This window comes from Schistocerca serialis, chromosome 2 (assembly GCF_023864345.2).
Source record: "Schistocerca serialis cubense isolate TAMUIC-IGC-003099 chromosome 2, iqSchSeri2.2, whole genome shotgun sequence".
Taxonomy (NCBI): domain Eukaryota; kingdom Metazoa; phylum Arthropoda; class Insecta; order Orthoptera; family Acrididae; genus Schistocerca; species Schistocerca serialis.
The window spans coordinates 179,590,437-179,618,243 of NC_064639.1; positions in this window are offsets into that span (position 1 = coordinate 179,590,437).

Sequence of the window (27,807 nt, forward strand, 5' to 3'; positions counted from 1 at the left end):
CATGTATCTACGTCTCCCAGTAATACATTTTAAGCGACCTGATGCCCCTGGTGTATGCGAATACATCATTCACAAAAAGGATGATCTTAGTGTAAAGAGATAGCTGAAGTATGGGTTTCTGTTCCATTTCTTACATCTCTCGGTTACTGCCGCGCTATAAGCAGTTGCTATATGTCGGCATGCGCTTCATAAATTGAGAATATTTGCCCTTTAATTGGCCGGGGCTCTAGACAAATAGTTTTTCACTGTGCTCATGCTCTCATCGTAAGCGTATCTGTTAAACAGAGAGCACAGCAGGCACTTCAGCGCTGCAACAGGATCGTAACGCACTGTTGTTGATTTCCAGCCCTCGCACACACTGCTCAGTAGGAGGTGGTCAAAGACACCCAGTCAGCTAGTCATTTTCCAATTTGGATTTACCTGTCAGACTGAACAGTGCCACGCTGGATGCTCAGCAACGGAAACTGTACGCTTTACAGCCTACTTATTGTCTACGAACACCGCGATAGCGTCAAGGTATGGGTGGATCATATTACGATAACAGCCCACCTTTCCGCTGAGTCACCTGTTCCAATCCTCAGGCCACCTAAAAATGCAGGCTGTCGCTTGGTGGAGCAACGAAGGGTGCACCCCAGTCAGGTTCAGATGTGCGGCTCTGCCCCGATTTAGCGACGTCCAGGTGCCGAAAAACTCGTAGCCTTTCGGGTATGGAAGCCGAAATGTCGCCCTATTATTGAAGAGAGCAAGAAGAGATCGTGGCAACAGCTCCTGAACACCATAAACCGTTCCACGAAAAATAAGGTGGTATGGGAGATCATCAGGAAGATTTCTGAGAGAGGTTCGAGAGGTCTATTGTAAAGCAAAATCGAAGTCTACAGACATACCTGCAATTCTACTCAGCCAATGGCGAAATATATTTTCAGTGTTACCACCATTGCCAGTCAGGACAACACGATTGCTGGAAGGGGCAGTTGATGCTTCAGTTCCACAAATAATAAGGAATACTGCTGACCGTTTTCCCGCCGGCCGCAGTGGCCGAGCGGTTCTAGGCGCTACAGTCTGGAACCGCGCGACCGTGACGGTCGCAGGTTCGAATTCTGCCTCGGGCATGGATGTGTGTGATGTCCTTAGGTTAGTTAGATTTAAGTAGTTCTATGTTCTAGGGGACTGATGAACTCAGAAGTTAAGTCCCATAGTGCTCAGAGCCATTTGAACCGTTGTCCACGTATGAGCTGGATTCCGCTGGAAATGAGATATCACTCTTGTATCAACTTTAAATAAAATTTCGATACGTCACCCACATTTCATACACAGTGATATACGAGCTAAAATCAGTCACATGCAAAGTCTATGCAATAAGCTTTTACCTCTGAAAACTCTTTAAAATTTCGTGCAATGATTAACTTAAGTTTGACACAGTTGTAAGTAGGCTGTTTAGGTTTTTTTATTGGTAACGCCACTTAGCGCTCTGTATGAAAATCACTGGCTGAGCTGTGTGCGGTCTGTGGCTGGTTTGCATTGTTGTTGGCTATTGTAGTGTTGGGCAGCTGGATGTTAACAGCGCGTAGCGTTGCGCAGTTGGAGGTGAGCCGCCAGCAGTGGTGGATGTGGGGAGAGAAATGGCGTAATTTTGAGAGCGGATGATCTGGACGTGAGTCCATCAGAAACAGTACATTTGTAAGAATGGATGTCATGAACTGCTATATATATCATGACTTTTGAACAGTATTAAGGTAAATACATTGTTTGTTTTCTATCAAAATCTTTCATTTTCTAACTATGTCTATCAGTAGTTAGTGCCTTCAGTAGTTAGAATCTTTTATTTAGCTGGCAGTAGTGCGCTCGCTGTATTGCAGTAGTTCGAGTAACAAAGATGTTTGTGAGGTAAGTGATTTGTGAAATGTATAGTTTAATGTTAGTCAGGGCCATTCTTTTGTAGGGATTATAGAAAGTCAGATTGCGTTGCGCTAAAAATATTGTGTGCCAGTTTAAGCACTGTCATGTATAATTTTTCTAAGGGGACGTTTCATACTGTATAGCAACTACGATGAAGAACGGAAATAAATTCCATCCTTTACTGAGTGAAGATGTCAGACTGTAAGATATAATTTTTTTTTTCGTCTAACAGCTTTCCTAAAATCAGATGATAAGTATTTCATATTGGCCAGAACACCGCTCGTCATCACCGAGTGAGGTAGCGATGTGGTTAGCACACTGGACTCGCATTCGGGAGGACGACGGTTCAATCTCGCGTCCGGCCGTTCTCATTTAGCTTTCCCATGATTTCCCTAAATCGCTTCAGGAAAATTTCGGATGTTTCCTTTGAAAAGGGGCGGCCAACTTCCTTCCCCTCCTTCCCTAATCCAACTAGACTGATGACTTCGCTGCTTGGTCTCTATCACCAAATCAGTCCAACCGTCCCCCATCAGCACAGATAGCAGCAATAAGTGAACAGCACGGTGGCATCAGAGTCACTGTGAACAAAGAATGCAGAGAGCACCTATGTAGCAGTCAAAGAATTAACTTAATGGTGGCTCCCAAAGTCTCTCCCAATAGAATGGATATCCTGATCAGAAATGCTAATGTTCAGAATAAAATTTAGTTCTGTCTATATAATTACGCTTGGTTGAGCCACCTATTTTACGACACCCAAGTAAAAATCCACTAGAAAAATATTCCCTATCTCTTAACACACATTCCATGCATTACATAAAAAAACGAAGAAAGGTAACCACTTGATATGATCTGCTCTAGTACACACCTACAGCCACAGTACGTCGATATCTTATCTGTTGCTAAGCTCCGAAATATGAACAAGTAAATCAAATATTGCACTAGGCTGGTGCAAAAATGTCATTAGTCCAGTTTGAGTAGAATAACTGACTCGAATACAATGAAATTTTTCCCTTTCCAAAACAACATCTTCTGGGTGTGTAGGCTGCCCCCAGAGTGCGTATATTGCTCCTTAATGTAACCATTCTTCGTGACCTCCATTGCCTTTGCATCAGTTTTCCAGGTAGTCAGTTCCCTGGTATGAGGTGGCTCGAATTTACTTTTTCAGTCAGCTATATGAAACACTTTTAAACACACTCATTAATAATAGAAATTTCCTCACGTGTTCCAGTTTTCTACCAGTCAACAACGGGTTAATTTTTTATACACCATTGTTTGATTTGCTTTAATACTTTACGGGGAATAGAAAACTCACGCATAACTAAACTATTACAACTTCCAGTCATAGTTCAAAAATGGTTCTAATGGCTCTGAGCACTATGGAACTTAACATCGGAGGTCATCAGTCCCTTAGAACTTAGAACTACTTAAACCTAACTAAGCTAAGGACATCACACACATATATGCCCGAGTCAGGATTTGAACCTGTGACCGTAGCAATCGTGGGGATCCGGACTGAAGCGCCTAGAACCGCTCGGCCACCGCGGCTGGCTCCAGTCAGGGTACTGAAGAGTGAGGCGCTAATTAGTTATGTAATTGAGTGGACTCGTTTGTTATTATACACTGTTAACAATCTGACTGTATTTGGTAGCGCGTACCGAAGCAGTTACTGTCACAATATCGTATTGTTGTTGTTGTTGTTGGTGTTGTTGCTGAGGTCTTCAGGCCGAAGACTGGTTCGATGCAGATCTCCACGCTATTCTATCATGTGCAATCCTCTTCATCTCCGAACAACAACGGCAGACTACATCCTTTTGAAGCTGCTGACTGTATTCCTCTCTTTATCCCCCTCTAGAACTTTTATCCCTCCACACATACCATCAGAAATAAACGGGCGATCCTTTGATGTCTCAGAATGTATCCTGTCAATCGATACCTCCTTTTAGTCAAGGTGTGCCACAAATTTCCTTTCTCTAGATCCAGATATGTTGAGGACCTCGTCATTAGTTAAATCATCTACGCATCTAATATCCAACCTTCTTCTGTAGCGTCACATTTCAAAAGTTTCTATTCTCTTCTTGTCTAAACTGTTTATCGTTCACGTTTTACTTACATGCGCTCCAGAGAACTACCTTCAGAAAACACTTCCTAACACATAAATCTACATTCGGTATTAACGAATTTGTCTTCTTCGGAAACGCTATTCTTGCCAGTGACAGTCTATACTTTATGCCCCATCTGTTTCGCCATCCTTACTTATTTTACTGCCAAATAGCGAAACACACCTACTATCTACGGTGTCTCGTACCCTAATCTAATTCCAACAGCATCGTCTGATTTATTTTGACCATATCTCATCACCCTTGTCTTACTTTTGCTACTGTTCATCTTATATCCTCCTTTAGAGACCCTGCCCACTCCGTTCAACAAGTCTCCTATGTCCTCTACTGTGTCTAACAGAATTACAAAATGATGTCAAACTTCAAAATTTTATTTATTTTCCCTGAACTATAATTCCTTCTTCAATTTTTCTTTGGTTTTGTTTAACGCTTGCTCAGTGTACAGACTGAACACGTCGAGGGTAAGCTACAACCCTGTCTCAATCGTTTCTCAGTCGCTACTCCCTGGCTCTGAGCACTATGGGACTTAACATCTATGGTTATCAGTCCCCTAGAGCTGAGAACTATATACACCTAACTAACCTAAGGACATCACACAACACCCAGTCATCACGAGGCAGAGAAAATCTCTGACCGCTACTCCCTGTTCATACCCCTGGACCCTTACAACTGCGGTCTGGTTTCTGCACGAGTTATAAATATCCGAAGAACGCCACATGCAGTTAAGAATGCGTAGATAACCGTACAAAGCCTGAAACAAAGGATCAGTCGAGTAGTCATTAAAGAGCATGAAATCAGGTGACAAATTCGGGGAATTTGATAACGAACAAACAGCTGCTCTATCCACAATTTGCACACCAATTTTATTTCGAAATATCACAAGATTCAACTGTCAATTAAAGCACCTAGAAAATTACGGACAAGAAAGAAATTTTATAATAATACACAAATCAAAAAATGTTTTGCATCACCTCGGTTCTGAGAGTTCCGGAACTTACACAGAAAATTGGAATAGAGATCATCATAAATATCTTTTCCGCCCTTTATATTGCTCATGAAAACCACACACTGTATGTTGTACCACCATAGAGCGAGACCTTCGAAGATGGTGGTCCAGATTGCTGTAGACACCGCTACCTCTAATACCCAATAGCACGTCCTCTTGCATTGATGCATGTCTGCATTCGTCGTGGCATACTATCCACAAGTTCATCAAGACACTGGTGGTCCAGATTGTCCCACTCGTCAACGGTGATTCGGCGTAGATCCCTCAGAGTGGTTGGTGGGTCACGTCGTCCATAAACAGGCCTCTGCAATCTATCCCATGCAAGTTCGATAGGGTTCATGTCTGGAGAACATGCTGGCCACTCTAGTATAGCGCTGTCGATATCCTGAAGGAAAACATTCACAAGTTGTGCACGATAGGGGCGCGAATTGTCGTCCATGAAGACGAATGCCTCGCCAATATGCTGTTGGCATGGTTGTACTATCGGTCGGAGGATGGCATTCACGTATCGTAGAGCCGTTACGGCACTTTCCATGACTACCAGAGGCGTATGTCGGCCCCACATAATGCTACCCAAAGCAGGAGGAAACCTCCACCTTGCTGCACTCGTTGGACAATGTGTCTAAGGCGTTCAGCCTGTCCGGGTTGCCTCCAAACATGTCTCCGACTATTGTCTGGTTGAAGGCATATGCGGCACTCATCGGTTAACAGAACGTGATTCCAATAGTGAGCAAGGTGTCGTGATTGCAAAGATGGACCTCGCCATGGACGTCGGTAGTGAAGTTGCGCGTCATGCAGTATATTGCGCACAGTTTGAGTCGTAACACGAGTCCTGTGGCTGCAGGAAAAGCATTATTCTAGGTGGTGGTGTTGCTGTCAGGCAGGGTTCCTCAGAACCATAATCCGCAGTTAGCGGTCATCCTGTGCAGTAGTAGCCCTTGGGCAGCCTGAGCGAGGCATGTCATCGACAGTTCCTGTCTCTCTGTATCTACTCCATGTCCGAACAACATGGCTTTGGTTCACTCCGAGGCGCCTGGACACTTCCCTTTTCGACAGCCCTTCCTGGCACAAAGTAACAATGCGAACGCGATCGAACCGCGGTACTGACCATGTAGCCATGTCTGAACTACTTCCTGGTGGAATGACTGGAACTGAACGGCTGTCGGACCCCTTCCATCTAATAGATGCTCCCCATGCATGGTTGTTTACATCTTTGGGCTGGTATACTAACATCTCTGAACAGTCAAAGGGACTGTGTCTGTGATACAACATCCACAGTCAACGTCTATCTTCAGGAGTTCTAGGAACCGGGGTGATGTAAAACTTTTTTTTATGTGTGCCAACAGAGGAAGAGACATCTGTAAACAGATTTCAGCTGCCATCATTCTGAGAGCAATTAATAAAGTGTGAAATATGGAGGCAGCCATTAATAACATTCACGTTCAAACGAAGTTTCTTCTTGGTGTTGTGGCGCGCACAAATACTGAAAAGCTCACTGTCCCAACGGCCGAGACTGTGCAAGGTTAGGATACTTCTAGTGCAAAAGAGAAGTGGAGAGTTCTGTGACCCAGCAGGCGTCACCTAACCGCTTGACCACCAGCTTGGCCCATGAGGACTACTTTATTCAGCCACAGGGATAGTGTGTGAGGTGGCCGGTCAGCTAAAAAAACCCGTAGCATTGCCGCTCCAGCAGCACATTCTGAAACTTGTTCTTGGAAGGTCCACCAGCTGCCGCCTCACCCACGACCGCTTCTTGTCCATAGGTACACACCGACAAGCTATGGTAAAGTTTAAGGGTCGTCAATTTGGGCACAGTCTCTTAATGATGTTCGAATTTGGACACCGTTTCGCTCGTTTGGCGATCGCGAGTATTTCGCGATACTGAAGGAGACTAGCTATGCGGTACAGTTCACCGTAGTCTGCCAACCCCATTTCTGTTACCAAACCTAGTTCTCAAGGTTCAGTACTCTCTCTCCGAAACGTCAGTTAAACTTGTGTAGTTGCAAGTGAATGCTATTTCTGTATGTCGTTCCGAGAATGAATCTATGTCAATGGAGGCTGCTCCGGTCAAGTGTAATTTCAGAATATACATTTTTTGTGTTAAATTCTAAATCTTGTATTTCTCTAGTCCTCCCAGTACCCATTCAAATCAGTGGCTCCTTGCAAATAGGGCTGTAGCCCATGTCTTCCCACAGTCTGATACTGGATAGAATTATAAGATGAGATCCCGACAGGCTATCAATATTTATCTCGCCATCAAACTGGCGAAAGCTCCTCTCATTTGGGCCACTCGGGATATGAGACCAGTGGCAGATCAATTGTGGTAGCGCATGTGGCTAGCGTTTCGGGCCCACATTAACCACAGGCGGTCTCCTTGTCACTGAACATCCAGCAAGGGCGAAGCTCATGGCCACGCTACTGAAGCGTTTCCTACAATTCCGGCCCTGAGTGAGGTCTGGGGCATGTAGCCTCGGTGACATCATTCTATTGTTTCCCACAAGACAAAAAAATTTTTAAACTGCGTTTGGCATGCACTGTCGTTAAAAAATTTTGGAGGGAGAGAGAGAGGGGGGCAGTCGAGAAAGAGTCATCGGTCTATAGGTTAGTAACCTAGAATCACGAGACAAGGTTTAAGGCCCATGGGGGATAGGCTGGCGTTGCAACAAGATGGGGAGACTGATAAACGTCTGTCAGCTCCAGTGGCGACCCGAATGACGTCATTTTGCACAGCGACAGCCAGTTGGCCACCGCGGGCTACGAACCACAGTCCCCACCAGCCATATGGAGATCGGAGGGGCACAGCGTCACATAACCATGCCACCACCACTATGGCACCTGCCAGTGCTGCCGCCGCCGCTGCCGACGTCACTGCCTCCGCCACTACTGCAACAGCCTCCGCCGACGTATTCCTCGCTGACGCCGCCCACGTATTCCTCGCTGACGCCGCCCACAATCGCGATGCCGCCTGTCGCTGTATCTCCGACACGGGCAAGTTGCGCTTTGCAGGCAGCCTCCTAGCGGCAGCCTCGATCCCTTGGAGATGATGTCCCTCAGTTGGCTAGCTCCATTGAAAAGGAGTCCTAGAAATTAGATTCACAGAAAGTAGAAATACACAGTCAAATAATTAGTTCACTAAGTAATAATTTAGACGAGAAGCTAGAAGACCATAGCCGGCACCTGGACAGAATGTTGCTACTAAGGAAACAAAACAAAAATTCGGAGTAGGTATTCAAATCCTTGGAGAAGAAATAAAAACTCTGAGGTTCGCCGATGACATTCGCAATTCTGTCAGAGACAGCAAAGGACTTGGAAGAGCAGCTGAACGGAATGGATAGTGTCTTGAAAGGTGGATATAAGATAAACATCAACAAGAGCAAAACGAGGATAATGGAATGTAGTCGAATTAATTCGGGTGATGCTGAGGGTATTAGATTAGGAAATGAGACACTTAAAGTAGTAAAGGAGTTTTGCTATTTGGGGAGCAAAATAACTGATGATGGTCGAAGTAGAGAAGATATAAAATGTAGGCTGGCAATGACAAGGAAAGCGTTTCTGAAGAAGAGAAATTTGTTATCATCGAGTATAGATTTAAGTGTCAGGAAGTCGTTTGTGAAAGTATTTCTATGGAGTGTAGCCATGTATGGAAGTGAAACATGGACGATAAATAGTTTGGACAAGAAGAGAATAGAAGCTTTCGAAATGTGGTGCTACAGAAGAATGCTGAAGATTAGATGGGTAGATCACATAACTAATGTGGAGGTATTGAATAGAATTGGGGAGAAGAGGAGTTTGTGGCACAACTTGACAAGAAGAAGGGACCGGTTGGTAGGACGTGTTCTGAGGCATCAAGGGATCACAAATTTAGCATTGGAGGGCAGCGTGGAGGGTAAAAATCGTAGAGGGAGACCAAGAGATGAATACACTAAGCAGATTCAGAAGGATGTAGGATGCAGTAAGTACTGGGAGATGAAGAAGCTTGTACAGGATAGGGTAGCACGGAGAGCTGCATCAAACCAGTCTCAGGACTGAAGACCACAACAACAACAACAAAGACGCTGGAAAACGTTGAGACTCAAAATTTAATTAATGGGCTCGACTGCGTAAATGAGCGAGTGTATGACGTGGTAGACAGGTGACCTTGACTACTTGCGCAGAGAGATAAGCGAAGATTAGGCGCACAAGTCGGCAGAAATGTTGCAGGTTACGTCTATGGTATCTTTAATCAGAGGCACGCAGAAAAAGAGCTAGATGACACTAGGTTCTGTAGCAGAAGTGTGAGCCATGCATGGCACATGTTCATGCCCCTTATTGTTTGTCATCTTCTACTATGGTGCTGCTGCCTCGTTTTCGTATTCCATTTACTGGTGTCACTAACTTCCTGCCTTACTTGTCTGTGAGCAGCAGCAGCGCATATCGATAAGTGCACTGTCGCACCATCTCTGGAGTGACCGATAGTATTTCCGGGTCGTCATGTGTCTGGCAGTCAGTCGGCACACATGAGCAGTGAAGTCGGGGACGGAGCGCCAGTGAGGTGCCGACAACCAGTGCTCGCCGACCGTCACATGTACTGTCCAGTGGAGGGAGGTTGGAGTGGGACGACCTTTGGTTGGTCGTCTCAACGGCCGACATATTTTTGGACCTTCCACCGTTGCCGGGCCTGGGCAGTTGGTCAGTTGGCGTCGAGCAGCGAGGAAATCTTCATAGCGCTTAGTTTGCCCGAGGCCGCTGGTGGCTTCCACGCGCGGTTGGAGTGTGTGCTGCCGTTCACATTGCTACGAGGTCCATGGCTCACCGGTCCTGGACACGAAGTTTTGAATTAATGTACCAGCGAGTCACGACTGTTCACATTGTGTCGCTTGGATTTCGTTGTCGGCTGTTGGGACATTCCTGCGAGTAACAACGTGAGTTTTCAAGTTGGCAAATTTTAGCCACCCTCCAGTGGAGGTTAACTGTACTTGGTTATTTTCAATAGAAGTGCACCAACGGAATCTTCTGCCTTGTGGCTGTTAATGGTCCGGTTACCTGCCCTGGCCGTTGACATAAACTCAGGAAGTGTAATTTCCTCATCGTGTTGTCACGGTGTGTAGTTTGACAGCTCAATGTATAATTGGTTGTGGGCGCCAATACCTTCTACGCTGTTCCATTGAACTCCTTGTTGTGTGCTGGTCGTGTGGAGCAGAAGTTATCTTGTATGTGGGTTTGTTGACAGTCTGTCGGTTGGGTTGTCATCATATCGAGAATGGTTGGGCCAACTGCCTGCCTCACCTAAGCGAACGTTAGTGTTTGAATTCCTGGCCGACCCTCGGAAACTTCTGAGCGTTGTTGGGTGTACTGCCTTTTCTCATTTGTTCTTGTTATTTGTACGAGGAGAGTTTGCAAAGTCCATGCTAAGTCCGAGAGATGGCACCACCAGCGAGTATCGAAATCATGTTTAGTTGGTAGCATCTTTGGAAAGAACGCACACCACGTTTCAGCCATATTGGTCTATTTCTTTGCGTTTGGCATTCCTGTGAATCAAGGGAGTCGAGTGATTGTCAAAAAATGGAAGAAAAAGAATTTCGTGTGGTGATTAAACATTACTTTAGGAAAGGCAAAAAGTCTCAGGAGACTAAAGAGAAGCTTGATAAACATTACAGTGACTATGCACCTTCGACTAGAACAGTTTATAAGTAGTTCCAGGGGTGGCCATTTGAGCACAAGTGATGCTGAACATTCTGGACGCCCTATGGAGGTTACGACTTCAGAAATCATTGATAAAATCCATGATATGGTGATGGATGACAGAAGAGTTAAGGTGCGTGAGATTTCTAGTGCTGTGGGCATCTCGAATGAACGGGTACTTAATATTTGGCATAAACATTTTTACATGAGAAAGCTATCCGCAGGATGGGTTCCGTGAGTGCTCACCCTTGACCAAAAACGGAATCGTGTGAAGTGTTGCAATGATGGTTTGCAGCTGTTGAGGAAGAATCCGCAGGACTTTAAGCTTCGTTTCGTCACTGTGGATGAAACATGGATACATTACTATACTCCTGAGACCAAACAACAATCTAAACAATGGGTTACCATGGGAGAATCTGCACCAAAAAAGGCGAAGACATTTTCTTTGGCCGGAAAGGTTATGGCGACCGTCTTTTGGGATTCGCAACTGATAATCCTCATCGACTATCTGGAGAAGGGTAAAACTATTACAGGTACATATTATTCATCGTTACTGGGCCGTTTGAAAACCGAGCCGCAAGAAAAACGCCTGCGACTGGACCGCATAAAAGTCCTTTTCCATCACGACAATGCGCCAGCACGCTCCTCAGTGGTTGTGGTCGCAAAATTAATGGATGCAGGGTTTCAACTCGTTTCACATCCCCCCTATTCTCCAGACTTGGCTCCCTTGGACTATTATTTGTTCCCCAATTTGAAGAAATGGATGGCAGGACCAAGATTTTATTCAAATGAGGAGGTGATTGCAGCAACTAATAGCTATTTTGCAGACTTGGACAATTCCTATTATTCGGAAAGGGTCAACAAATTAGAACAGCGTTGGACGGAATGTATAAGTCTGAAAGGAGATTATGTCGAAAAACAAAAAAAGGTTTACCCCGAACACGTAAGTAGTTTTTATTTTTGCACAGACTTTTCAAGCGCCCCTCGTATTTGTATGGCTTCTAGCCGATTTTTAAATTAAGGTTGTTTTACCCTTTTGTAATTTCCACTGTTTATACTTTTACAAATAAATTCATAAAACTTTGTCAGCATGACCAGGAAGGACTCAGAATTCACACTCATAGCAGTGGAAGTTCGAAAACATAACCAAATAGTTTTCTTTACATGTGAAATTTCATCATTTTTTTCACTTATTAATGGCAGCATTTGTTGCTATAGGTACACTTTTCTTCATAAGTAAAAGAGATTCATCGATGAATTTTGCACAGCATTCAAACCATACTTAATGCTGTATAAAACTCTAGAATTTTCCAAATCTATTAAAAACTGTGGTAAAAATTGAATTAACTATAAAATTTGTGGTTTTTCTAAACATGAAGTTTAACAGCTCATTCGTTTTTTCATAAATTAAATAAATTCTGGAGTGTCTAACACCTGCGAGTATGGTATGTATGCTGTGCAAAATTCATCGAAGAATCTTTCTGACCTATAGCAACAAATGCAGCCATAGGTAAGTGAAAAAGTGATGAAATTTCACATGTAAAAGAAATCTTCAGCCTAATTGAAAGAACCGATTTAAGATAAGGCCTTCTGCCTTTTAAATTTCTGATTTTGGTTTGAGTCTTACGTTATTGTCTTTCGGCCGATTTTAAATTAAAGTGGTCTTGCCCTTAAGGCATGAGATTGTATAGTGTTTTCAGCTGGTTATTAAGTTCCAAAAATTAATGCTTTGTTTTTTTTTTAATTTCTTATCTCTTGTAATATATGGTCAAATAAATAAAGCTGTATGTTCGAGTGTAACTGACTGCAGCTTATTTTGGCCCTTTTTCACAATTTAAACTACCTGTCCTGTCTTGCGAGTTTAGCAGGGCGTCTCAAAGTGGTAAATGAAAAAGTCCAAAGCCTTTATCAGTCACTAAGTGAAGACTTGCTCAGTCGTTCGATACTGTGGTGCGGAATCTGAGTGCTGCAGGCTGTTTTTTCGCAGTCGCGCGCCACGGAAATCGCAAATTGCGCAGTAAGAAGAGAAGCGGGAGTTTTTCGGTGCCGCTACTGTCCCTAGGGAGAGGGTCAAGTTGTTATGTCTCAAACTCGTTGGAGCAGGTACAAGTCGCCAGCGGACAGTGCCCTCCGCTCCGCTGCTAACAGGGTCCGGTCCCCAGAGGGTGGGCCAGGCAGAGGGACAATCCCTTTCAGTTACCGCCCCTGTTCCTTCGCGCCAGAATGACACAGATACTTTTCTACGACAGACCTCGCTCTTTTCTCTCCTCCACACGCTGCTTCCTGTGCAAATTTCTTCCCAACTTCCGACCCATTCTTGAGAGAAAATTGAAGGACTAAATTCCAGTATCCGCTTCGTAAGTTTTGTCAGTGACTTTGGAGATCTGTACGATTCCTTCCCTCTATCAGAGCAACAGCAAAGTAACTATTTTGACAACGGCCTTAAGTCAAAGGAACATTTTCAGTCGAGGTGATGGGCAGATCTGATAGCAGCTCTCTTGCATTGATTAAAGAGTTGCTCACCCTCCACGGGAATAACGCCCAACAGTCTTCTTCACGACCTGCACAAAACAAATTGTCACCTGAAAGTAAGAAACCAGATAATGGTGATGGGCGCACGACAGAGTTACAGGAAGCGAAGTGAGCGACGGAACGGCGACACTAATATTACTCTGGTGCCAACAATACCCTCAGGACAAATTTTGGGTCCGCAACTCGTGGTCGTGCGGTAGCATTCTCGCTTCCCGCGCCCGAGTTCCCGGGTTCGATTACCTGCAGGGTCAGGGATTTTCTCTGCCTCGTGATGACTGGGTGTTGTGTGATGTCCTTAGGTTAGTTAGGTTTAAGTAGTTCTAAGTTCTAGGGGACTGATGACCATAGATGTTAAGTCTCATAGTGCTCAGAGCCATTTGAACCAACCAGTTTTGGAACTTTCCTCTCTGACAGATCAAAGCGCAGCCGGCAGCACAGGAACATCCATGGAATTGGCCGCTCCTGCAGAACAAAGTGCTGCCGCGGCGCTAGAAAGGCCTAAGCGTTTCATTCAGTTCACCTCTCTCTCCTGGACTGGCGCAACGTCGCAGTACACCGGACAAGTTTCTACAACGCTGTCGGAACGGTATAACGAGAGGGAGAAATTGGACAGAAAATCGTATATAACTTCTCACACTTATCAGAAAATTCGGAGAACGGTACTGAAAACGATTTTCAGTACCTCAGTAAGATGAATAAATTTTTAGCTCAGCTCACAAAGACTCCTCTGACGAAGAAACCCCATTCATTCCCTAATCATATCACACGAAAATTACAGATTATTTAAAGAAGTGTCCAGATATTTATGTGTTATTCTAACAGCGCTCTTAAGTATCTCAGTTGTTCCTGTCCAAATTGATGTGTAGTGAGATGATGCACGATGCTGTGAGACTGTGTCTTGAAATTCAGCCATTACGTCGTGATAGGCCATTGGTGATACTGCAGAATCAGACTGGTTTCATTGATTTCCGGTCATGTAAGGGCGAGTATCCCACTCGTATATTTTTTGAGTGTTAGTTGGCACAGCAGCGAAGACCTCTCGCGATGTTGACCCTTCAAGTCTCTTGTTGGTGCGTTACGGGGTTTTGATTCCGTTGGTCACCCCCCCCCCCCCCCCCCACCTCCTTCAGCGCGACAACATTATTTGATTTAACGAACGGTAGTCAGTCGCTATCAGAGCTGACTGCACCAGTTCGGGTAGGACCCGCCTGTGATGTACGACTGCTTTAGCAGACCGATCTATCCAAGGAACCTGTGACTCCTGTTAAGTGATTTAATGTCTAAGAGTGAAGAGACTCCCATTGACCCCAATAATCAATTTGTTGCCGCTCCCTAATAACGTACAGATCCTGTGCGAACTGCAGTACCCCTTGTAATGGAATCGACCGTCGCTGAGTGGGCGCGCCGGGAAAACGAGCTAGCCGGCCGAGTGGCCGTGCGGTTCTAGGCGCTTCAGCCTGGAGCCTCGAGACCGCTACGGTCGCAGGTTCGAATCCTATCTCGGGCATGGATGTGTGTGATGTCCTTAGGTTAGTCAGGTTTAATTAGTTCTAAGTTCTAGACGACTGATGACCTCAGAAGTTAAGTCGCGTAGTGCTCAGAGCCATTTGAACCAAATTTTTGAAAACGACCTGATATGAACATTTCCTGGTATTCCCCGCCATTCTTATTTCTCATAGAAATGATCTACATGCCATCGTGTCACTGATTTGGTAATGATATTACACATAAATCGCTTCGCTATTTGCTTCACAAGGATGAAAGTGTTCACGTCTGCTTCTGATAATTTCTAACAGAAAACCTGTCCAAGTGATACACTTTGAATTTCATTGTCTTTGAATAAGTTGTAGTGTGGAGTAAAATAACAGATACATTATCTTTAATATGTGCCCATACAGCCATTAAGAAGGTGCAGCACTCAGGTGAATAAAATTCAGTTCAATAATTTTTAATAATATCCCAGAAATGGTAAAATATATTAAAAGGGTTCAAATAGAATTTCTATATTTTTTAGTGTGCACTACAAAAGAGTACCCAGATTTGTGGAAAAAGTAATTTCTTTCGAAATTCACCCTCCCCAATCTATTTTATTTTCCATTTCGACATTTAACTAATAGCAAAACATATAGCACAGCTAATACGAATTTCAATCACATATGATGACGTAGTATCCCAGAAACACGTTTATCAGAAATAAATAAAAAAATATCTCTGTATCAAAATGCATTCAGTATTCTTTTGACCCGAACAATTCTCGGCCTTTCTCATTATTGTAAATATTGACAATATTGTTACAACAATAATGCACAAACAATTTTAAAGGAAACACAATTATACCTGCAAAGGTTGCAACATGGAAATAAGAAAAAAATGCAGAAAGAAAACACAAATACAACACAAGATATTTTATATTCCATAAAATTAAAAGAACATTGTATGTAGAATACATATTTAGAATATATTTATCTAGGAAAGACTTACTAAACAGTCCAACATGACAACTGGCATTAAAGCCAGATATTAGAGATGTAGAGATATTTCTAGCTTGTTTCTGACTGATGCGTCTTTGGAATACCGTTTCATAATTTACGGTCAATTTCGTATTAACGATTCTATAAGTTTTGCAGTTAGTCAAATGTCAAAATGAAAAACAAAATAGTGGGGGGAAGGGAATTTCGAAAAAGTATGCCTTTTTGAAGAGGCAGAAAAAGTATATGAGGATACTGAACGGGCAATTCATTGCGTGAAGGGAGATGACAATCTAATAGTCATGGGGAATTGGATTACGGTTGTAGGGGAAAGAGTAGGGGAAAGGTTTCTTGGAGAAGATGGGCTTGGTGGTAGGAGTGAGAGGGGAGAAAGACTAATCGTCTTCTACAGTAAAATTCAGTTAGTAGTAGCGAATACTCTGTACAAGAATCACAAGACGAGAATGTAACTTCGTCGGGAGATACGGGAAGATATCTGTTCGATTACATTATGGTCAGGCAGAGATTCCGAAATCAGGTACTGGATTGTAAGGCGTACCCAGGGGCAGATATAGACTCAAATAACGATGTAGTCGCGATGTAGAGTAGTCTGAATTTTAAGAGAGCCAGGAAAGGCCAATGCGCAAAGAAGTGGGGTAAGGAAGTACTAATGAATGAATAGATACGTTTGATGTTCACTGAGGTTATAGATACTGCGACAAGTAATAGCTCGGTAGGCAGTTCAGTTGAAGAGAATGGACATCTCCAAAAAGTGTAATCATAGATTTTGGAAAGAACATCGTAGGTACCCAGAACGTAACAGCGAAGCAATTGTGCCTAACAAAAGGAATACTTCAGTTGATCGATGAAAGATGGAAGTGTAAAAACCTTCAGAGAAATTTAGGAATACAGAAAAAAAGGCACTCAGGAATGAAATAAGCAGAAGTGCAGGGAAACTAAGGCTAGATGGCTGCATGAAAATGTGAAAAAATCGAGAAAGAGATGATTACCGGAGGGACAGACTCGACCTTTGGAAAAGTCGAAACAGCCTTCGCTGAAATTAAAAGTAAGAGAGGTAACGTTAAGAGTGAAATGCGAATTCCACTGTTAAATCCAGAGGAGAAAGTGGATATGTGGAAAGCCTCTGTGAGGGGTAATCTGATGACGTGATAGATGGATATAGGGATCTAGCATTAGAATCAGAATTTAAAAGCGCTCTGGAACTTTTAAAATCGAATAAGGCAGAATGAATACATAGAATTCCATCACAATTTCGAAACTCATTGGGAAGAGAGGATACTAAACGACTATTCATATTGGTGTGTCGAATGTATAAGACTCACTATGTACCATCTGACTTTCTAAGTAACGTCATCCACGCAATTCCTAATCGATAATTATCGCAACCATCAGCTTAACAGCTCATGCAGCCAAGTCGGTGACGAGAATAGTGTACAGAAGAATGGAGGAGAGCGTTGAGGAACGCTTTGAGGACCATGAATTTGGCTTTAGGGAAGGTAAGGGCACCAAATGAGCTGGTCCGACGTTGCGATTGACAATGGAAGCAAGCCTAAAGAAGGATCAAGATACGTTCAAAGGATTTTTCGACCTGGTAAAAGCGTTCGACAATATCAAATCGTGGAAGCTGATCGAAATTCTAAGAAAAATAGGGGTAAGCTATAAAGATAGACGGGTGCTGTACAATATGTACAAGAACGAAGAGGGAATAATAAGAGTGCAAGATCAAGAACGAAGTACCTGGATAAAAAGGGGTTCCGACGGGGGTGTAGTCTTTTTCGCCCCTACTGTTCAAACCGAGCGAGGTGGCGCAGTGGTTAGCACACTGGACTCGCAATCGGGAGGACGACGGTTCAATCCAGTCTCCGGCCATCCTGATTTAGGTTTTCCGTGATTTCCCTAAATCGCTTCAGGCAAATGCCGGGATGGTTCCTATGAAAGGGCACGGCCGATTTCCTTCCCCAGCCTTCCCTCATCCGAGCTTGCGCTCCGTCTCTAATGACCTTATTGTCGACGGGACGTTAAACATTAATCTCCTCCTCCTCCCTACTGTTCAATCTGTACATCGAAGAAGCGATGACGGAAATAATAGAAAGGTTCAAGAGTGGAACTAAAATTCTAGGTGAAAGTACCAATCAATGGTGAGATTTTCTGAGGACAGTGCTATCCTCAGTGAAAATGAGGAAGCATTACACGATCTGTTTAATGTAATTAACAGTCTAATGAATACAGTATATGCATTGAGAGTAAACTGAAGAAAAACCAAAGCGAGAAACTTAATATCAGGATTGGTGATCGTGAAGTAGGTGACGTTAAGAAATTTTTCTACCTAGATAGCAAAATAACCAATGAGGGACGGAGCAAGGAGGACATAAAAGCAGACAAGCACTAGCGAGAAGACCATTCCTGGCCAAGAGAAGTCTACTGGTATAAAACATAGATCTTGAGGAAGAAACGTCTAAGAATGTACGCCTGGAGCACAGCGTCGTACAGTAGTGAGACACATACTGCGTGAAAGCCGGAACAGAAGAGAATCGATGTGGTACTACAAAATATTGTTGAAAATTGGATGCACAGCTAAGGCAAGAAATGAGGAGGTTGTCCGCGGAATCGTTGAGGATAGGAATGTATGGGAAACGCTTACAAGAAGAAGAGACAGACTGGTAGGACATCTGTTAAGACAAAAAGTGGTTCAAATGGCTCTGAGCACTATGGAACTCAACTGCTGAGGTCATTAGTCCCCTAGAACTTAGAACTAGTTAAACCTAACTAACCTAAGGATATTACACACATCCATGCCCGAGGCAGGATTCGAACCTGCGACCGTAGCGGTCTCGCGGTTCCAGACTGCAGCGCCAGAACCGCAAGGCCACTTCGGCCGGCTTCTGTTAAGACATCATGGAGTAACTTTCATGGTACTAGAGGGAGCTGTGGAGCGTAAAAACTCTAGAGGAAAGGAGATACTAAAATGCATGCAGCTATTGTTGAGGACGTAGGTTGCAAGTCCATCTCTGAGACGAACAGATTGGCGCAGGAGAGGAATTTGTGGTGGGCCGCATTAAACCAGTCAGAAGACTGATGACTCGAAAGAAAAAACGTTTACTTATAAGTTATGTGCTAACTTACGCGATGTGTCCCGCCTAGAAAGCTGTAAGAGTGTACATTAGTTTAGAAGCGTAAGACTTTAGGTTAATTTAGAGACATTACTTTGAGCACTAAGACAAAAAGAGAGAAGCAGTAAACATTCCCATGTCCTGCAAGGCTAGAGCTTAATATTAATTTGCTATTTAACGTGTTTTATATGTTTTTTCCCATTTAATCAAAACATTGTGGCCCAGCAAAAAAAAAGACAAGAGTTCCTTAGGAACCGGGTCGAGCCTCCGTTATTTAAATATGTATAATTATATTAATGTGTGAAACTAAGAGCAGTTGTTTGACTGTCAATTGTTGTTGTTGTTGTGGTCTTCAGTCCAGAGACATGTTTGATGCAGCTCTCCATGCTACTCTATCCTGTGCAAGCTTCTTCATCTCCCAGTACCTACTGCAACCTACATCCTTCTGAATATGCTTAGTGTATTAATCCCCTGGTCTCTCTCTACTATTTTTACGCTTCACGCTGTCCTCCAATACTAAATTGGTGATCCTTTGATGTCTCAGAATATCTTCTGCCAAGCGATCCCTTCTCCTATTCAAGTTGTGCCACAAACTCCTCTTCTCGCCAATTCTATTCAATACCTCCTCATTAGTTATATGATCTACCCATCTAATTTGCAGCATTCTTCTGTATCACCACATTTAGAAAGCTTCTATTCTCTTCTTGTCCAAACTATTTATCGCCCATGTTTCACTTCCATACATGGCAACATTCCATACAAATACTTTCAGAAACGACTTCCTGACTCTTAAATCTATACTCGATGTTAACAAATCTCTCTTCTTCAGAAACGCTTTCCTTGCCATTGCCAGTCCACATTTTATATCCTCTCTACTTCGACCATCATCAGTTATTTTGCTCCCCAAGTAGCTCATTTACTACTTTAAGCGTCTCATTTCCTAATCTAATTCCCTCAGCATCACCCGATTTAATTCGACTATATTCCATTATCCTCGTATTGCTTTTGTTGATGTTCATCTCGCATTCCTCCTTTCAAGACACTGTCCATTCCGTTCAGCTGCTCTTCCAGGTCCTTTGCTGTCTCTAACAGAATTACAATGTCATCGGCGAACCTCAAAGTTTTTATTTCTTCTCCATGGATTTTAATTCCTACTCCGAATTTTTCTTTTGTTTCCTTTACTGCTTGCTCAATATACAGATTGAATAACATCGGGGAGAGGCTACAACCCTGTCTCACCCTCTTCCCAACCACTACTTCCCTTTCATGCCATCTGGTTTCTATACAAATTCTAAATAGCCTTTCGTTCCCAGTGTTTTACCCCTGGCACCTTCAGAATTTGAGAGTGTTCCAGTCAACATTGTCAAAAGCTTTCTCTAGGTCTACAAATGCTAGAAACGTAGGTTTGTCTTTCCTTAATCTATTTTCTAACATAAGTCGTAGGGTCAGTATTGCCTCACGGGTTCCAAAATTTCTACGGAATCCAAACTGTTCTTCCTCGAGGTCGGCTTCTACCAGTTTTACCATTCGTCTGTAAAGAATTCGTGTTAGTATTTTGCAACCGTGACTTATTTCACTTATAGTTCGGTAATTTTCACACCTGTCAACACCCTCTCTCTTTGGGATTGGAATTATTACATTCTTCTTGAAGTCAGAGGGTATTTCGCCTGTCTCATACATCTTGCTCACCGGATGGTAGAGTTTTGACAGGGCTGGCTCTCCAAAGGCTATCAGTAGTTCTAATGGAATGTTGTCTACTCCCAGGGCCTTGTTTCGACTTCAGTGCTCTGTCAAACTCTTCACGCAGTATCATATCTTCCATTTCATCTTATCTACATCCTCTTCTATTTCCATAGTATTGTCCTCAAGAACATCGCCTTTGTATAGACCCTCTATATACTCCTTTCACCTTTCTGCTTTCCCTTCTTTGCTTGGAACTGGGTTTTCATCTGAGCTCTTGATATTCATGCAAGTGGTTCTCTTTTCTCGTAAGGTCTCTTTAATTTTTCTGTAGGCAGCATCTATCTTACCCCTAGTGATGTACGCCTCTACATCCTTACATTTGTCCTCTAGCCATCCATGCTTAGCTATTTTGCACTTCCCGTAGATTTCATTTTTGAGACGTTTGTATTGCTTTTAGCCTGTTTCATTTACTGCATTTTTGTATTTTCTCCTTTCATAAATTAAATTCAGTATCTCTTCTGTTACCCAAGGATTTCTATTAGCCCTCGTCTTATTTACCTCCTTGATCCTATGCTGCCTTCACTATTTCATCTCTCATAGCTACCCATTCTTCTTCTACTGTATTTCATTCCCCCATTCGTGTCAATCGTTCCCTAATGCTCTCCCTGAAACTCTCTACAATCTGTGGTGTAAATTATAAATTGTAAATTACCCTCTACTTAGAGCAGACATAACGCTTCGGTCAGCGAGTGCCCATTGTCAGTGAGGATCTGAGATTCATGCGAGAGATTAAGTAAAGATGTTAGTCATTCTCGATTTGCGGAATGACTACTCCCGCCAATTGCAGTCTAGTAACAGATAGGGATGGCTTCCTGTCAAGCGCAGCTACATCCAAGGCAGGTGCTAGGAGAGACCGCTAGTTGTGTGGTGTCTGCTGTTTGCATCTGTGAGACTGGGCGGCTTCTGCCGAACGGACGGGGCACACAGCAGAGAGCACTGTGCTGTGTACCGCCCCACCTTGCGGCTGTCAAAGCACGGAGCCGCCACGCCCACTTCTGGTCGTCTGCTTGGTGCTATGCCGAACGGATCTCTAGCCCATAGTGCGCCATCCGTCTGTGTAAACACAGAAAGTAATTTCCAGCACTCCCTCCACGCTCACACGCGCTAAATCACAAGTGGTGTGTTGATGAAGAGGCATTTTATTTTGCTTTTCACGAGTTAAGTTGATCGTGCACCTTTTGTGTGTGTGTGTGTGTGTGTGTGTGTGTGTGTGTGTGTGAGTGAGTGTGTGTGTGTGAAGAACTTATGTTCCTCACGAATCGAATAAGTGCTACTCACTATCCACGCTTCTTTCTATTGGCTCATTCATATCTAGGCCTACATAATTTTACGAACGATAATGCAGTTTTGTAAACGGAGGGGAGGATTGAACCATAGTTGATTGACCTGTCTCAGGTTACTGAGGAGGGAAAGTTTCATCATATCGTGTTACGAACTGTTGGAAACGGCACGTGTAGTGACGAGGGCGTGGGCGGCTGCGTAAGGTTGGAAACAAAGAATGAGTCGAGAAGTCATTAAAGAATATGAAATCAGGTGACAGATTCGTGACCTTTTGATGACGAACAAACCGCTACTCTACCCGTAATTTGCATATTAGTTTTTTTTTCGAAGTATCTGAAGTTTCAATCGTGAATGAAGCACCTAAATAACTACAGAAACGAAAGAAAACTTGTAGTAATAATTACCTGCATATAGAGGCACCTACATCTGTAAAGAGGTTTCAGCTGCCATCATTTGACGATTTCCTGTATTTCGCTATACTACGGAAGGGCAGCCATGCGCTAAGCACCCCTCTCTCTGCTGCCGAAATCTAGTTCTCATGGTTCAGTATCGTCTCTCCGAACAGTTCTCAGTTAATCTGCGTAGTTATAGGTGAATGGTATTTCCACGTGTCATTGTGAGAATGTGCCATTGTTAGTGGTAGCAGCCCTTGGAACCGTGTATGTCGTTCTGTGCTAGTTTCAGAATACACCTGTATCTCTTTGTGTTGGTTTCTAAACCTTTTGTTTGTGTTGCTGTTTCTGTCACCTTTCCCCCAGCATCTACCTGCATGTTTCCCATCCCTGCGACGGTTAAGTTTCTACCGTTTCGGCCCCTTCGCGTCATTTCAACTAGAATGTCGGTTGGCAGCTGGACTTCTTCACAATCAGGTGTAAGTGGGATGTGGTTGTCTTGGCCAGTTACCTTATTATCTAGTAGCAACTTTTCACAACTGTTTTGTCCGCAGTTCCAGCGTGTAACCGGATGCCTTATATTTTTAACTCGTTTTGCTTAAAAATTACTTCTCTGTTCATCAGGATATCATTGTATGTTTGTACTCTGGGGCTTGTTCCGACTGGATGCTTAGGAAAGGAGCGAAGTGAGCAACATATCGGGCCTGCCCTAAGCAATTTCGGGTCCATTCGTAAGTATGGTGATTTCGCATTAAGGATTTCTAATTGTTTATATTCCAATTCAATGAACTGCTCTTAGGTAAACCTCAATTATTTGTTGTATTTTAGTCGAACTCATTCAAGAAATTTTTGTGGCCTAACTATCTGAACGCTGTTTTCTCAGAACCTTTGAAGAGGTTGTTATGTAATTTCAATTGCTGAAACATCATCTTACTTCTCATATTAAAATTTGCTGTAAATATTTCAACAATAGTAACCAGTGGAACACAAGATTTGTATATTTTGGGAAAGAGAATAACATTTGCTGTAAATTTAAATATTCATACTTCATGTTCTCATGAATGACTCCTGGAGAGTTGACATCGAGCGTTTGAATTAACTCTACAACCTTTTGCTATTGATGTCACTGAAATATATGATAAATTGTTGATTGACTTTTAGTAATTACTTTTAAGTAATTTTATTTCAATTAACAGTTTTGTCTTAATATGTCAAAGTCCTGTTGCCCAAATTAATTAAATTATTTTGCTTCAAGTGTTAATAGGAAGGGAAATGCCAAGGGGGAGCCGACCATGCTTCAGGTGTTAGTAGGGAGGGAAATGCCAAGGGGGAGGCGGCAATGGGATAAAAATTGAAGAATCACCGAAATGATAACGTACTACGAGTTGGACCGTGGAATGTTAGAAGCTTGAACGTGGTAGGAAAGCTAGAAAATCTGGTAAGGTAATTGCAAAGACTCAGAATTGATATAGACTGGGGTTGTGAAGTGAAAAGAAAAGAATGATATCTGGCTCAAAATATGGTTGAAATGGCTCTGAGCATTGTGGGACTTAACATCTGAGGTGATCAGTCCCCTAGAACATAGAACTACTGGCACCTAACTAACCTAAGAACGTCACACACATCCATGCCAGAGGCAGGATTCGAACCTGCGACCGTAGCAGTCGCGCGGTTCCGGACTGAAGCGCCTAGAACCGCTCAGCCACCGCCGCAGGCCGATATCTGGTCAGATGAATATAGGGTAATATCAACAGCAGCAGAAAATGGTATAATGGGAGTAGGATTCGTTATGAATAGGAAGGTATAGCAGAGAGTGTGCTACTGTGAACAGTTCAGTGTCAGGGTTACTCTTATGAGAATCGACAGCAAACTAACTCTGACAACGATAATTCAGGTATACATGCCAACGTCTCAAGCTGGAAATGAAGACATAGAGAAAGTATATGAAGATATTGAAAGCGTAATGCAGTAGGTAAAAGGAGATTAATAGTCGTGGAGGAATGGAATGCAGTTTTAGGGGAAGGAGCAGAAGAAACTGTTACAGGAGAATACGGGATTAGGGACAAGGAATGAAGGAGGAGAAAGACTAACTGAGTTCTGTAGATAAATTTTGGCTAATAATAGCGAATAATCAACTCAAGAATCACAATAGGAGGAGGTATACTTGAAAAAGGCCGGCTGATGCTGGAAGATTTCACCTATGGTAGATCATGGTCAGGCAGAGATTCCGAAATAAGATACTGGATTGTAGGGCGTGCTTAGGAGCCGACAGAGACTCAGATCACAATGTAGCAGTGATGACGAGAAGGCTGATGTTTAAGAGTTTAGTCATGAAGAATGAATACGCAAAGAAGTGCGATACAGAGGTACTAATGGTAAAAGAGATACACTTGAATTTCTCTAAGGCTAGAGATACAGCATCAAGGAATAATACAATGGGCAGTACAGTTGAAGAGGATAGGGCATCTCTAAAAAGGGCACATACAAGAGTTGGAAAGGAAAACATAGGAACAAACAATTTAACTGCGAAGAGACCATGGTAACAGAAGAATTACTTCAGTTGATCGATAAAAGAAAGAAGGGCAAGAACGTCATGCAAATTCAGGAACATAGAAATACAAGTCGCTGAAGAATGAAATATATGGGAAGAACAGGGAAGCTAAGACGAAATGGTTGCAAGATCAGTGCGAAGAAATCGAAAAGAAGTGACTGTCGGAAGGACTGACTCAGCATAAAGAAAATTCAAAGCAACCTTCGGTGAAATTAAAAGCATTGGTGTTAACATTAAAAGTGCAACGGGAATTCCACCGTATAATGGAGAGGAAAGAGCGGATAGGTGGAAAGAGTGCACTGAGAGCCTCTCTGAAGGGAAGATTTGTCTGACGTGTTAGAAGAAGAAACAGGAGTCGACTTAGAAGAGACAAGGGGTTCAGTATCAGAGTTTAAGAGCTTTGGATGGATTAATATCAAATAAGGCAGGAGGGATCGATAAAATACCATCAAAATTTCAAAATAGTTGGGGGAAGTTGCAACAAGACGACTGTTCACGTTATCTGACTAAGGCGGTATACTACCGTACTTCCGAAAGTATATTATCCACATAGTTCCGAAGATAGCACTAGCCAACAAGTGCGACTACTACTTCACAATCAGACTAACAGCCCATGCATCGTAGCTGTTGTCAAGAATAATATGTAGAAGAACGGATTGAGGCTCAGTTAGATGACGAGGAGTTTGGCCTTTGGAAGGTTGATAATGTAACCAAGTCTCAAGAAAAATCAAGACACGTTCATTGGGTATGTCGGTCTGGAAAAAGGGTTCGACAATGCCAAATGGTCCAAGCCGCTCGAAATTCTGAGGAGAACAGGGGTATGCTACATGGAGAGACGGATAACATACAACACGTGCAAGAGCACGAAGAAGTAATGACGGAAATAAAAGAGAGGTTCAAGAGGGGAAATAAACTCATTGATAAGATTCACTGATGACATTGCTATCCTCAATGAAAGTGAAGAAGACTGACATACCTGCTGAATACAATGAACAGTCTAATGAGCGCAGAATATTTATTGAAACAAAATCGAAGAAAGACGAATGCAGTGAGAAGTAGCAGATACGAGGATACCAAGAAACATAACATCAGAACTGGTATTCGCAAAGTAGTTGAAATTAAGAAATTCTATTACCTAGACAGCAAAAGAACACTTGGCGGCTAGAGCAAGGAGGACAAAAAAAGCAGACTATCAGTGACAAAAAGAACATTCCTGGTCAAGGGAAGTCCACTAGCATCAAAAATAGGTCTTAATGTGACAATGAAATTTCTGAGAATATACATTTGGAGCAGAGCGTTGTATGGTAGTGAGAAATAGCTATGGAATAACCGGAACAGAAGAGAATCGAAGCAACTGAAATGTGGTGCTACAGAAGAATACTGAAAATTAGATGGACTGATGAGGTTCTCCGCAGAATAGGTGAGAAAAGAAACATATGGAAAACACTGACAAGAAGAAGGGACAGGATAACAGGACGTTTGTTAAGACATCAGGGAATAACTTCCATGGCACTAGAGGGAGCTGATTGTAAAAACTGCCGGCCGGAGTGGCCGAGAGGTTAAAGGCGCTACAGTCTGGAACCGCACGACCGCTACGGTCGCAGGTTCGAATCCTGCCTCGGGCACGGATGTGTGTGATGTCCTTAGGTTAGGGACTTATGACCACAGCAGTTGAGTCCCATAGCGCTCAGAGCCATTTGAACAATTTTTTTTTTTTTTTTTTTTTGTAAAAACTGCAGAGGAAGACAAAGACTGGATTGTAGCACTGCGCCAGGCTCTAGTTGTCTTATATAGGCGTTGCCGACCGTAGTGCCTTGTTCTGCCTGTTTATATATCTCTGTATTTGTATACGCATGTCTATACCAGTTTCTTTGGCGCTTCATTGTATATTGTCTTCTCTCGTCAACTGGATCCAATTCCTTCGATAATCGCCAGGGTTTTCTACTATGCCTTGTCTTTTTATCTATTTGATCTTCTCTTTCCTTCAGAATTTCATCTACTCATTCGTCTTCTACTGTTTTCCCTTCGCCTGTTTCAGTCGATCACTGCCTAATGCTCCTAGTGAAACTCTCAACAGTCTCTGTTTCTTTGCAACGTCGAGTGGCCGCGCGGTTTGAGGGGCCATGTCATGGATTGCGCGGCCCCTCGAGTTCGAGTACTCCATCGGGCATGGGTGTTTGTGTTGTTCTTAGCGTAAGTTAGTTTAAGTAGTGTTTAAGTCTAGACACCGTTGACTTCAGCAGTTTGGTCCCTTACGAATTCACACACATTTGAACATTTCTGGTTCTTTCAACTTATCCTGGTCCCATCTCTTTCTTTTCCGACCTTTTTGAGATTTCTTATGTTTTTATCAACAGCGCATAGCCAATGACCCAAGGTCAGAATCCACGCCTGCCCCTGGAAAAGTGTTACAGTTTTAAAATCTGGTTTCGATGTCCCTCTCACACAATTATATAATCAATCTGAAATCTTCCGTAGTCTCCAGGTTTCTTCCACATATACAATCTATTTTCATGATTATTAAAGCAAGTGTTAGTGATTATTCAATTATGCCCTGTGTAAAATTTTATCAGACCTATTTCTCTTTCATTCCTCTCCCTCAGTCCATATTCACCTTCTATTCTTCCCTCTTTTCCTCTTCTTATTACCGAATTCCAGTCCCCCAACACAGTTAAATTTTCCTTTGCCTTAACTATTCGAATAAATTATTTCATTTCATTATACATTCTTTCAATCTCTGCGTCTTCTGCGGAGCTAGTTGGCATATGAACTTGTACTACTGTGATGGGTCTTGGCTTCATGCCTGTCTCGGCTAAAATAATACGTTCTTTATGCTGTTCTTGGTACCTTACCAACATTTCTATTTTCTTATTCACCCTTATATCTACTCCCGCATTATTCCTATTTGATAATGCATTTATAACCCTGTACTCACATGACCGGAACTCGTGTTTATCCTGTCACGGAGCTTCACCAATCCCCACTATACCTAAATTCAACCTATCCATTTCTTTTTCAAGTTTTCCAAC